The 9,639-nt window shown below is 43.0% G+C and overlaps 2 long non-coding RNA genes across 3 annotated transcripts; one reads left to right on the top strand and one right to left on the bottom strand.

The window, feature by feature from the left end:
* Positions 1-1,390: 1,390 nt before the first annotated feature.
* On the bottom strand, positions 1,391-3,757 carry LOC143513764 (uncharacterized). Of its 2 annotated transcripts, none has more exons than XR_013130645.1 (3): positions 2,898-3,757; positions 2,411-2,462; positions 1,391-2,201 (listed from the first exon to the last, which is right to left on the bottom strand). It is a non-coding gene; the product is annotated as an uncharacterized LOC143513764 (long non-coding RNA). The 2 variants fall into 2 exon arrangements; XR_013130644.1 differs by having other exon boundaries at positions 2,911-3,757.
* A 126-nt stretch (positions 3,758-3,883) lies between these two features.
* LOC143513763 (uncharacterized) lies at positions 3,884-9,147 on the top strand. Its single transcript, XR_013130643.1, has 3 exons — positions 3,884-4,261; positions 4,487-4,663; positions 5,642-9,147. It is a non-coding gene; the product is annotated as an uncharacterized LOC143513763 (long non-coding RNA).
* Positions 9,148-9,639: the final 492 nt, after the last annotated feature.

Raw genomic sequence — 9,639 nt, 5'->3', positions numbered from 1 at the left:
TCCCTAAATGAGCACATTTCTCGCCCCCCTTCTAGAACAGAGTGCTTGGCGTCCTGCGTCTCTCATCATATTACCAACCCCCCATTTGCATTACGCTGTTAGGCTGTTCAGGGCGAAAGCGAGAGTGGCGTCAATTTGCTCCAGCATTACGGTTATATTTATCCAGGGTATGTTTCACCGCCGAAACGTAGCGCACTGCATCAGCACGTGGCTCTCGGCAGACCGAGGGCCGCCCGCCCCGTCTCCCCCGTCCCGCGGCATTCTGCTCGCCTCGCCACGGACGGACGTCGTCGTTGAATAGGAGGCGCGCGATAATCTGGCAGCTCGCTGCACAGACGATTGCAATATTGATGTTCTAAAAGAGCCCGATACGAATAATGAAAAGAAGATGACTGTGCGGCGGGGGAGGGAGACAATGGCAAAGATGACCAAGCCGCCGAAATCCGACTGCAAACAGATGACTGCTGGGGTTCCATCCCTGCACTTGTTTGTATACAGGCGGACATGCGGTTTCATTCCGAAACGTCAACAGATCCGGCAGCATTTGAGTTCATTATTTCCGCAAAAGGCCAGACTCATATCCCATACTCCAGTCCTCCTATTCCCCTCACTAATGCATTTTTCTCTTTTATTGACCATAGAGCATGCCAGGCACACAGAGTTGCCAGCTAGTGCTAAATTGATTCTGATAGCTCCTGCTGACTACAGTGCTGAGAGACCAAAGACCGGGCATTGAGAAATACCAAACACATGTATCGACATCCCAATCATATGCACAGAGCCCATGACTGGGGTACTGTGCTTGGTTTCTGCTACAGTGGCATGCCAGATTAATTTGGGCCCTTATATAAAAGATTGTTTACTCTCCGATGTTGCCTGCCACTGCAGTTTGGTAAGTGTTGGGGTCCTTAGAGTAAACATGGCCTATAAGAGTAAACAAACACAGGAATTGAATTCCCAAAGGATGCTTGAAGACACTTTTACGAAGAGACTGTCTCTCTGGAGGTCTCACACTGAATCTATTTATATGCCTTCAGAGGCATCATGCTTTTTAACGTCCTGTGATGCCACATTGATTTTATTAGGCCGGTCTAATTAATCTCCCAGATTTAGCCAATGGCTTTAAAGTACACGGTGCTCACGGCAATCAACACTCAACTGTCTCAAAGGCTAATTAAATGATTTAAATGGTACTTGTTTTCAACTGTTAATTATACATAGCCAGACCAGTTCCAGTAAGGGCTACTGCTGAACTTCTTGGTTAACAATTACACATATGCAGCAAAGAGCCACTCGTGTTCTCTTCAGGACACAATGGTAACTTGAATTGAAACGAGTGGCAACACAGCTCACTGGAAAGCTATCATGGTTGAACCTTGACACGTGAATCACAGTAATCCAGTGAACAACTTTATCTTTGAAAGCCAATGAAAAATTATAACGTCCATAAGAGACACCACTCATGGATAGGGGTTGATCTTGTCCAGACCCTCTTTCTACAGTTTTAATTTTCCATGAATTTCCATAATTTTTTTTCAGACGTTGTAGATGCTATTGGAAAGGGGAAGGGGTGGGTTTGGGATTCTGCTCGGCGACCTGAATGAAGATCTTAGCTGATTTAGCGCCTCGGTGCTGGAAAGCTACAGACGAAACCAAAAACTAGCACAGCTCTAGAGAGGCTTTCTCCATCTGATGTCCCAGGCACCCCGGCGCCTTTTGATGATATGTGACACACTTTGTTTCCACACCGCCTAACTTCGCTCCTTCCTTCAACATGGTGTCCTACTCTCCAAGATCCTGTCAGATCAAGAACAAGTTGTAAATTGCCTGTGGCATCCCAGGTGGGTTGCAGGATTCCACAGAGATCTTCCTACTGCTCCAAGACTGGTTTACCACATGCATCATAGACAAAAAAAAACTGTAGAGTTGTAGTGCACGTTGCACTTTTGCCAGATTCTCCACTGGTTACAGTGATCTCTGTGATAAGGTTCTTCTCGGAAATGGGGTTCTGGTCTGTGGTTAAGCTGAGGTGCAAGGAGGCGAGGCTTCTGCTGGGGATCTGAGCAATGGCTGTAGTGAAGAAGACAAGAGCTTTAACGGGCCTCTCCATCGTGCATCGTGGGGCCTCGTTCTCCATATCGCTGACCACTTTCCGGCTGTGTAGTTGTCTTACAGATGCCATGATCTCAGCAGTTCACAATCTTAAATTAAGATATAAAGCTTAATTGGTTCAAACCTATTTCTCAATGTAATATGTGATCATTGTGATATATGTACAATAGAGCTAGTCATGTATCATACGATTTCATCCTTTCCAAGCATCAAAAATATGTATGTTTTTGCATTAAATATAGTTAAAATATACATAGTGTCTATGTGTTTTATACCATATAAAAGAAAATTTTATTACCTATCATTTGGCATCATTTGGTCGTCCAGCCATAGGATCAATCTCTGGGAATCTACAACCAAAACAAGGCCATAAAAATCTTGAATTTTGAAGCATTTTTGAAAAACATCAACAATAAAAATACATAGCTCTTGAGGCAAGCAAGGTCCAAGATCAAAGTAACTAAGATTTTTAGTTAATTTAGACTTTGGAGAATAGGAATATCAGTTTCAATAAGTTTAATGAAAAAGTTCGTTTTTTGAACAGGTCTAGTGAGCCAAATGCCCCACCTGCCCTGTAGTAAATAGTTGTACATGATTTAAAAATATAAATATGTATATCTTTATGATGTGTGTATAGTTGTACTTGTAGTGAAGGAGCACTGTTTTATAATCATTTTTAATTTGCAAAATAAAATGAGCACATGTAAGTGTAGCAGATGTCAACGGGCTTGGCACCCAATCGCGGAAGAAAGCCACAAGAAGTTGGAGATCTCAATTTGCCTCACCGTTTATTTGTGCCTGTACAAGACATAAGGCGCAATTGACACACACACGCACTTAGTTGTTCTTTCTCTCCCATATAACGTTCGCCATCCGAGTGACAAAAACCCGGGAAAACACTCAGTGAACAGAAAACAAGACAATACAGATATCCTGAACAACGAATGACCACAAGATAAACAGCAGAAAAAAATAAGCGGGAGCGAAGATGAACTAACGAAGCACGACATTAAACAGCACAGTGACGTTACAGATCGGCAATATCGATACATATAGTTAATCTTACATTTTACATTTAATGTTGAACAGCAAATAAAACATACCTGTACAAGACATAAGGCGCAATTGACACACACACGCACTTAGTTGTTCTTTCTCTCCTAACAAATAAGGGGAAAAACACGAGGATCAAAAAATTGTGCACAAAGAACTGTGTATGCAGTAAACTCAAATAAAATCCCACTAACAATGTTTGCGATGGTTTATTGATGTTTTCGTCAACTAAGGTTTTACTGCGGTTTTCATATTAAAGTCCCCAAAGAACAACTCTGGAGAGAGAGAGAAATCGTCGTGCCTACCCATATAACGTTCGCCATCCGAGTGACAAAAACCCGGGAAAACACTCGATGGATAAGAATGGTGTTACATCAATTAGCGCCCTACGTGCAACCGATTAAGGGGAACCCCCCAAACAAAATAAACATGTATATATATATACATAAGCCCTTCCTCCCACAACCAGCTAATCTCAAGCGGCACATTTTAATCATCACTAAACTTTGGGGAGTTCATTTCAGGACATTTCAGATGTAATAACATACAAAATAAAAAAATAAGAATTAAAGAAATCAAAACGAAAGCACCACTGCCACATAAGCTCGAAGTTTGCTTTGATTACTAAGCAACAAGTGCTGACCACGTGGAGAAAGGGCTTTTGAAGTAGTAGTGAGCATGCGTGAAAGGGCTTGTGAAGTTGTAGCGAGCATGCGCACAGTGCTGTAAATTGTAAATTGGTTAAGTGTTGGTCATTTCAAAATTCATATGATTTTTAAATGATTTTATTCTTCTGTGAAAACACCAATTTCTGTATTCTTTGTGTAAAATAATGTAATAATTTAGGCAATCTTTGCTTTTCAAGATAACTAGTAGTACCGAATGAAAGCTAATGTAGGTTTTGTAGCTAAGCTAGTTAAGCTGGCCTTAGTGCAGCTAACGTTTGTATTATGAGTGAGGTTAACTAGCTAGAATGATCTTAGCAAGTGAACGTTGTTGACGGAGGAGCAGAGTAAACATGGCGACGTGGCGCGGGCTCGATGAAGGAGAACAAGGGGAGGCGCGTAAGGGCAGACTGCATTACTGTTAAAAGTAGGTGAGTTGAAGGAGCAAAAACGAGTGAAAGTTGTTGAGGTGTGTAAAGTTAAAAGGGCAAAACGCGACTTTGTGAGTTATTCTAAAAAGCGTAATTTGTGAAAGTTTGAGTGTCCTCTGTGTGGAGTGTGTAATGAATGCGACAGTGTACGCGTAAACACGAAGTTGTAGACTTGTAGAAGGGAAAGTAGTTTGTAGTAATTTTAAGAAAATGAACTTGCCGCAGCGCTAGATTGGGTCGCTAGGGCCGCCCCCCGTCGGCGCAGATGCTGCAATGAAGCAGCAAGCAGCGTCAACGAGTGTGAGTGGGATTCGAACCTCGCATTGTGTGTGCTGTAGCGCGACGCCGAATCCGCCGAACTGCGGCAAGTCCAGCTGGGGACGACGGCTAAACCTTTATAAGGTAAACATATATTGATCATTAAATTAAATAAGAAATATCACAATGAGGTCACTTTTTAATTTACACCATTAGTTTAATAAAGAATCAAATGTCGTTGTTTTGAAAGAAAAGATTATATATATAAATATATATAAATTTGACTTCATTCTCAGCCAACATATAAGCCGGAAGTTAGGCATTGGTTACTAAGCAACAAATGTCACGTAGTGAGCATGCGCACAATGCTGTTTCGCTAATGTAAATTGGTTTTTTTAAATGTTCGTCATTTAAAAGCTTATGGGATTTTTTATTATTTTATTCTTCTTTGAAAACACAAATTTCTGGGGTTTTTTTCTGTAAAATAGTTTATTATTAACATAACTCTTTTCAAGTTAGCTAGTAAACCAAATGATTAATTCATTTTAAAAATGTTTGGGATGTAGCCAGTTAAAGCCTCAGAAGCACCTGCTCTGAGACCAGCCCACTGCAGCTGTCTTCCTGGAGGCACTTCCTGTGTGCATGTTAATATGCTAATAATCTAACATATTTCACGAATCAGGTTACCGTTATCACTTGAGTCCATTGTGATTCAATTATGGAAACGGGTTCTGTTACTGAATCAATCCTACCTGCAGTATGTTCCATAAAAACCTCAGGCATTATGAAAGTGCAGTCTGTAATTATACAGTGATGCTGGCATTATATAACAAAACTGCCTAAGTGCATTCTATATATTTTTATATGCATTTCTACTATATTCATAATGGATTCATAATAATGGTTTTATTCATATAAATGAAGCAAGCTCAAACAAATATTCTGTCCCAGTGCATTTCCTGGGTATTATATTGGCAAAATAAAACAAAAGGTAAATGGTTCAGTTTCAAATAGATTTCAACTCCTTTGCAGGTGCAAGTGTACTTGAATTTTGAATCCAGCAGATATAAATTTTGTCCTATTTGACAGATCCTTTTTTTTTTTTTTTTTTTGTAAAAACAGGACCCGGTGACTTTCTAAAGGACCCGGTGACTTTTGAGCAGAAGAATGGGCGGGCGAACAGTGACTCGTGCTATCATTGGCACATGCAGGGGGGAGGAGCTGCTGGCATTGGGTGCGGCAATGCGATGACCTGATTGGCTAGATTAATAGTTGCTATCAGATGTTTCTGATGGCTATTTTCTGTCACGCCAGGACCTGGAGATGGTGGACTGCACCCAATCTGTGGCTCACAGTTTTCACCCTCCCGGGGAGGATTAGGAAAACCCATTTTACCAAGACCCCTGTTTTAAATACAGCCTTCACAAAAGGCTGAACAAAACGTGCTGGAAATATACCTGTTTCCTTTTTATGTTCATTGTGTGATCAAGGGTGTTCAGTGTGTGTGTGTGTGTGTGTGTGTGTGTGTGTGTGTGTGTGTGTGTGTGTGTGATCGTTTGGGTGAAGGGTGTTTCGATGTGTTTGTGAGCCCATTTGCAGTATTTACACGTGGATCGTTCTGCAGATATATGACCTCTCTTATTCCTGCAATATGACTGGGATCCCAGATGTGAAGCCCGATGCAATTTTCTCTCATAAATCTATTTAACCTCCATTCCTGGTTGCCTGGCTTCCTTTTAGCCTGGTGATCTTGGGGGCTTTCTGCCCTTTATCCCCAATGCCACGGGCTTCAGCCTTAGCGCACCTACACACACACTCGCAAACACAGAGGCACAAACGCACAAACACATGCCCACACATCGTCGCCTGATCCAAGGACACCCGGTCAGCGTTTACAGTGGCTGTGACGGCTTTATGGCCGGAGTTATGGCCTCCTCGTCCCGTCCTCCCTGTGCCGCTGCTCTCTATATTAAGGCTGTAATTAACTCCTGCTCGCATGCCCAGCCCCTCGCTACGTTAAAAGCCTGATTTAAAGGCAAAGGAGTAGGAGGTTGAGCGCACGACAATTTATTCACATTAAGGATTCGGCTCAAAGGACTATTTGTGAGAACAACGTGGGGATTAGTATATAATCTTATCAAAATATCAGCGAACGAAGACAATATCCAAACCTGGAGGCTGCGTTAGTCAGTGGGGTGTGTGTATGTTCACAAATGCCAGATTTCACACCTTCGTTGGGAACTTTCGCAGCGTTCACTTGCACTCTGCAGAAGAGTGAAAGACGGGTCGGTGGAGGTGTAGCAGTGGTGAGCAGGACCTGGTAGGTTCGTTAAGGTAGAGCGTTAGACCCGAAGCACGAAAGATGCTGGAAGAAGCTCTATTAAATGATATTGTTCAGATGCCTAGTTACCTGCTTAACTGACAGCATCCAACTATGGTCTGTAAGTACAACCCCCCCTCGCAAATGTTAACACTAAAAGGCTGATTTGGGTGTCGGTAAAAGCACGGCCAAGATGTGAAGTTGGAGGACGATGCTGTGTTAAGAAACTGCAAACACACATTGCTGAATGGGTGTGAGACAGCAGGTGGGTGAGTCACAACTGCTAGCAACATCAGGAAGCAGTGACAGCATAATTATTAGTGATGTTAGATTGATTGCAGCGTATGCGTGTTTTATTTCATGCGTTGGTTAATATGTGTAACTTCAATATTACCATTTTAGATTAACAGAAACTCAGAAGAGGGATTGGCTTATACCACTGGCTCAGAGGAGTGTGATTTCAATTCCATACATGGGCACATTAATTATTATCAGTTCACCAGGAAACAAACAGAAAATAGGATTTTCTAACGGGCCACCAGTTGCCAGCACACAACAGGCTTCCCAACTCATCTTATTTTGTTGGCTTGTTGATAATCATATTTGGTTTTCTTTTAATCTCCCGTTCAAAATTGAACATCCCTGAACATCATGAAAGCAGCAGTCTGTGGATGCTCTTTTTGCTCTTTTTGCATTCAAAAGGCCTCCTGGGGTCAAAATAGGCAGCTGTTGAACTTCTTAAAAAACATTGCTCCTGGACTATGATAATCTATCTTATGAGACAAGGTTCCTAGTGACTCTGCAATACTCTAAAATAAGAACACATTGGCGCAGCTGTTCATCAACTGGGATTTTTTTTTTTTTACCCAAAGGCCTTTTGTGGAGACCACAGATGTTAAAATGCTTTGGAATTACACTGGTCTATTTTCATGCTATTTTAAGAACATTTTTGGCAGGTTCTTTCGCTCCGAGTGCATGGAATTTTCTCAGCTCATTTAAGTAACCCTTCAACTCTGTGAGCACTGGTGATGCTCTCTGTGTCTCTGAGAACCGGAGCAGGGGGCACACCCACTATTGATTCCTCCTTCAGAGGTCTGTGTACACACCAGCGGATGTGTGAACAGTGTGAACGACGAAAGCCTTGGAGGCGATCATTAAGAACGGGAATTCGAGCTGCCCCCGTCGAACGTAGCCGGGATTGCCTCTCGACGGTGATTTGATCCCCTTATGAATCAGGCACTGCAGTTAAACCAGTGCCGTCACGAAAGGTCAAAATGGACACATTGGTGTTCTGTGCTCTGTGGAGCTTTCACAGCCGAGTGAGTCCGCTGGTGCAGCCGGGCCCCGGTGTGGGAATCAGAACCCCATCGTGTTCATCCGTCCTCCTCAACTGCAATTAAACCTGCCACGCCAGCTACGCGTTGCCCAGGGGGCTGATCAGGGCGTCATGGGAAGACTCTTAATCCATTTCCAGTGGCCAAAGTAAAGAAGAACCGCAGGGGTGGATCTGATCTCCTCACGGACATACCCCACCACCCCCACCCACACCTCCCTCACCTCCCTCCTCCCCTGTCTCGTTTCGCTCGGTTTTGCGGGCTGTCCGAGGCCAGTCGAACAGCGGCAGGGCGCGGCGCGAACGCTTGTGATCACTCCGTCATCACTACCCGGGCTGTAGATCACCTAGTCCATTAGGGCTGCCCACAGCTGCCGCTACCTGGGGACGGGTAATTGCTCGGCGGGTGCCCGCCCTGCCTTCACGCCTCATTAGGTGATTTCGCCAGCGTTTCACAGGCCCCCGAGCAAGGGGGAGACGCTCCGTTTGGTGGCAAAATGCAAAGCCAGCTGCCGCTGTCCCAGGATCAACACTTTGTCGCATAAATCACACACACACGAGCTCACGCCACGGCCTGCAGCGTGGTTTCTCCACTAATATATATCACTCTATACGTTTGAAGAAAACGACTCTAATGACCACAATTCAGGGTGACACAATGCGAGTGTCTTGTCTGTGTGAGCCTTATTCTGGCAGTGCAGCAGGCTTAGTGGATGGGGCAGTGAATAAAATACCGGACAGCAGTTTTGTTCACTGAGCTGTGTGATCTATGTCGGAAAAGGATAAATACATTTATAACCCAATATACTTTATATACGCAGTAGGGGTCTCCAAGATCTAAGACTGCATTTATTGAGGGCCAAGTTTTATTTTATTCATAAAACAGATCTTTCTTTTGGGATTATGCTTATGATCAATATTGCTGATGATGGGGATAATGATACTGATGATGAAAATGTTGTTGGAATATATGTCTTGCTTTCCAGTGTGCTTTTCCCATATGTATGTCTATCTGAAATACAGCAGACACTCTTATGGATGTGCGATATAAATAATAACCAATTAAAATTGGAGTTAATAAATGCTTAATTTTAGAACTGTATGTAAAAACATTGTTTATAGTTATGGTAATTTGAAGGCACATATGTTCTATATGAAAGATGCCTTTCATTCATGAGACGGCTGTGAAATTATTTCATGAGGAATCAGTCTTCCAGGAAAAAAGCTCCATATCTAGTAATAATTATAAAATCACATAGCAATCAGGAGGCCAGAGTGGACAGCAGCAATTTACACCAGAGCACTCCAGCACCAATATCAGCTGTCTCAACAGCAAAACAGCCATGCGCAGACAAGGAGAGAAAAGACGCTCAGGGGAAAACATGTATCGGGAAAAAAGTCCCTCAGGTGTTGATTATGAAGCATAAAATAGCATAATGTGGTCATTTGGAATGCAGAAGGATGAAC

The sequence above is a fragment of the Brachyhypopomus gauderio genome, chromosome 5 (genome assembly GCF_052324685.1).
Source record: "Brachyhypopomus gauderio isolate BG-103 chromosome 5, BGAUD_0.2, whole genome shotgun sequence".
Lineage (NCBI taxonomy): Eukaryota > Metazoa > Chordata > Actinopteri > Gymnotiformes > Hypopomidae > Brachyhypopomus > Brachyhypopomus gauderio.
Note: the sequence above shows the minus strand (reverse complement) of the source record. Positions and strands in the feature narration are given on the sequence as shown.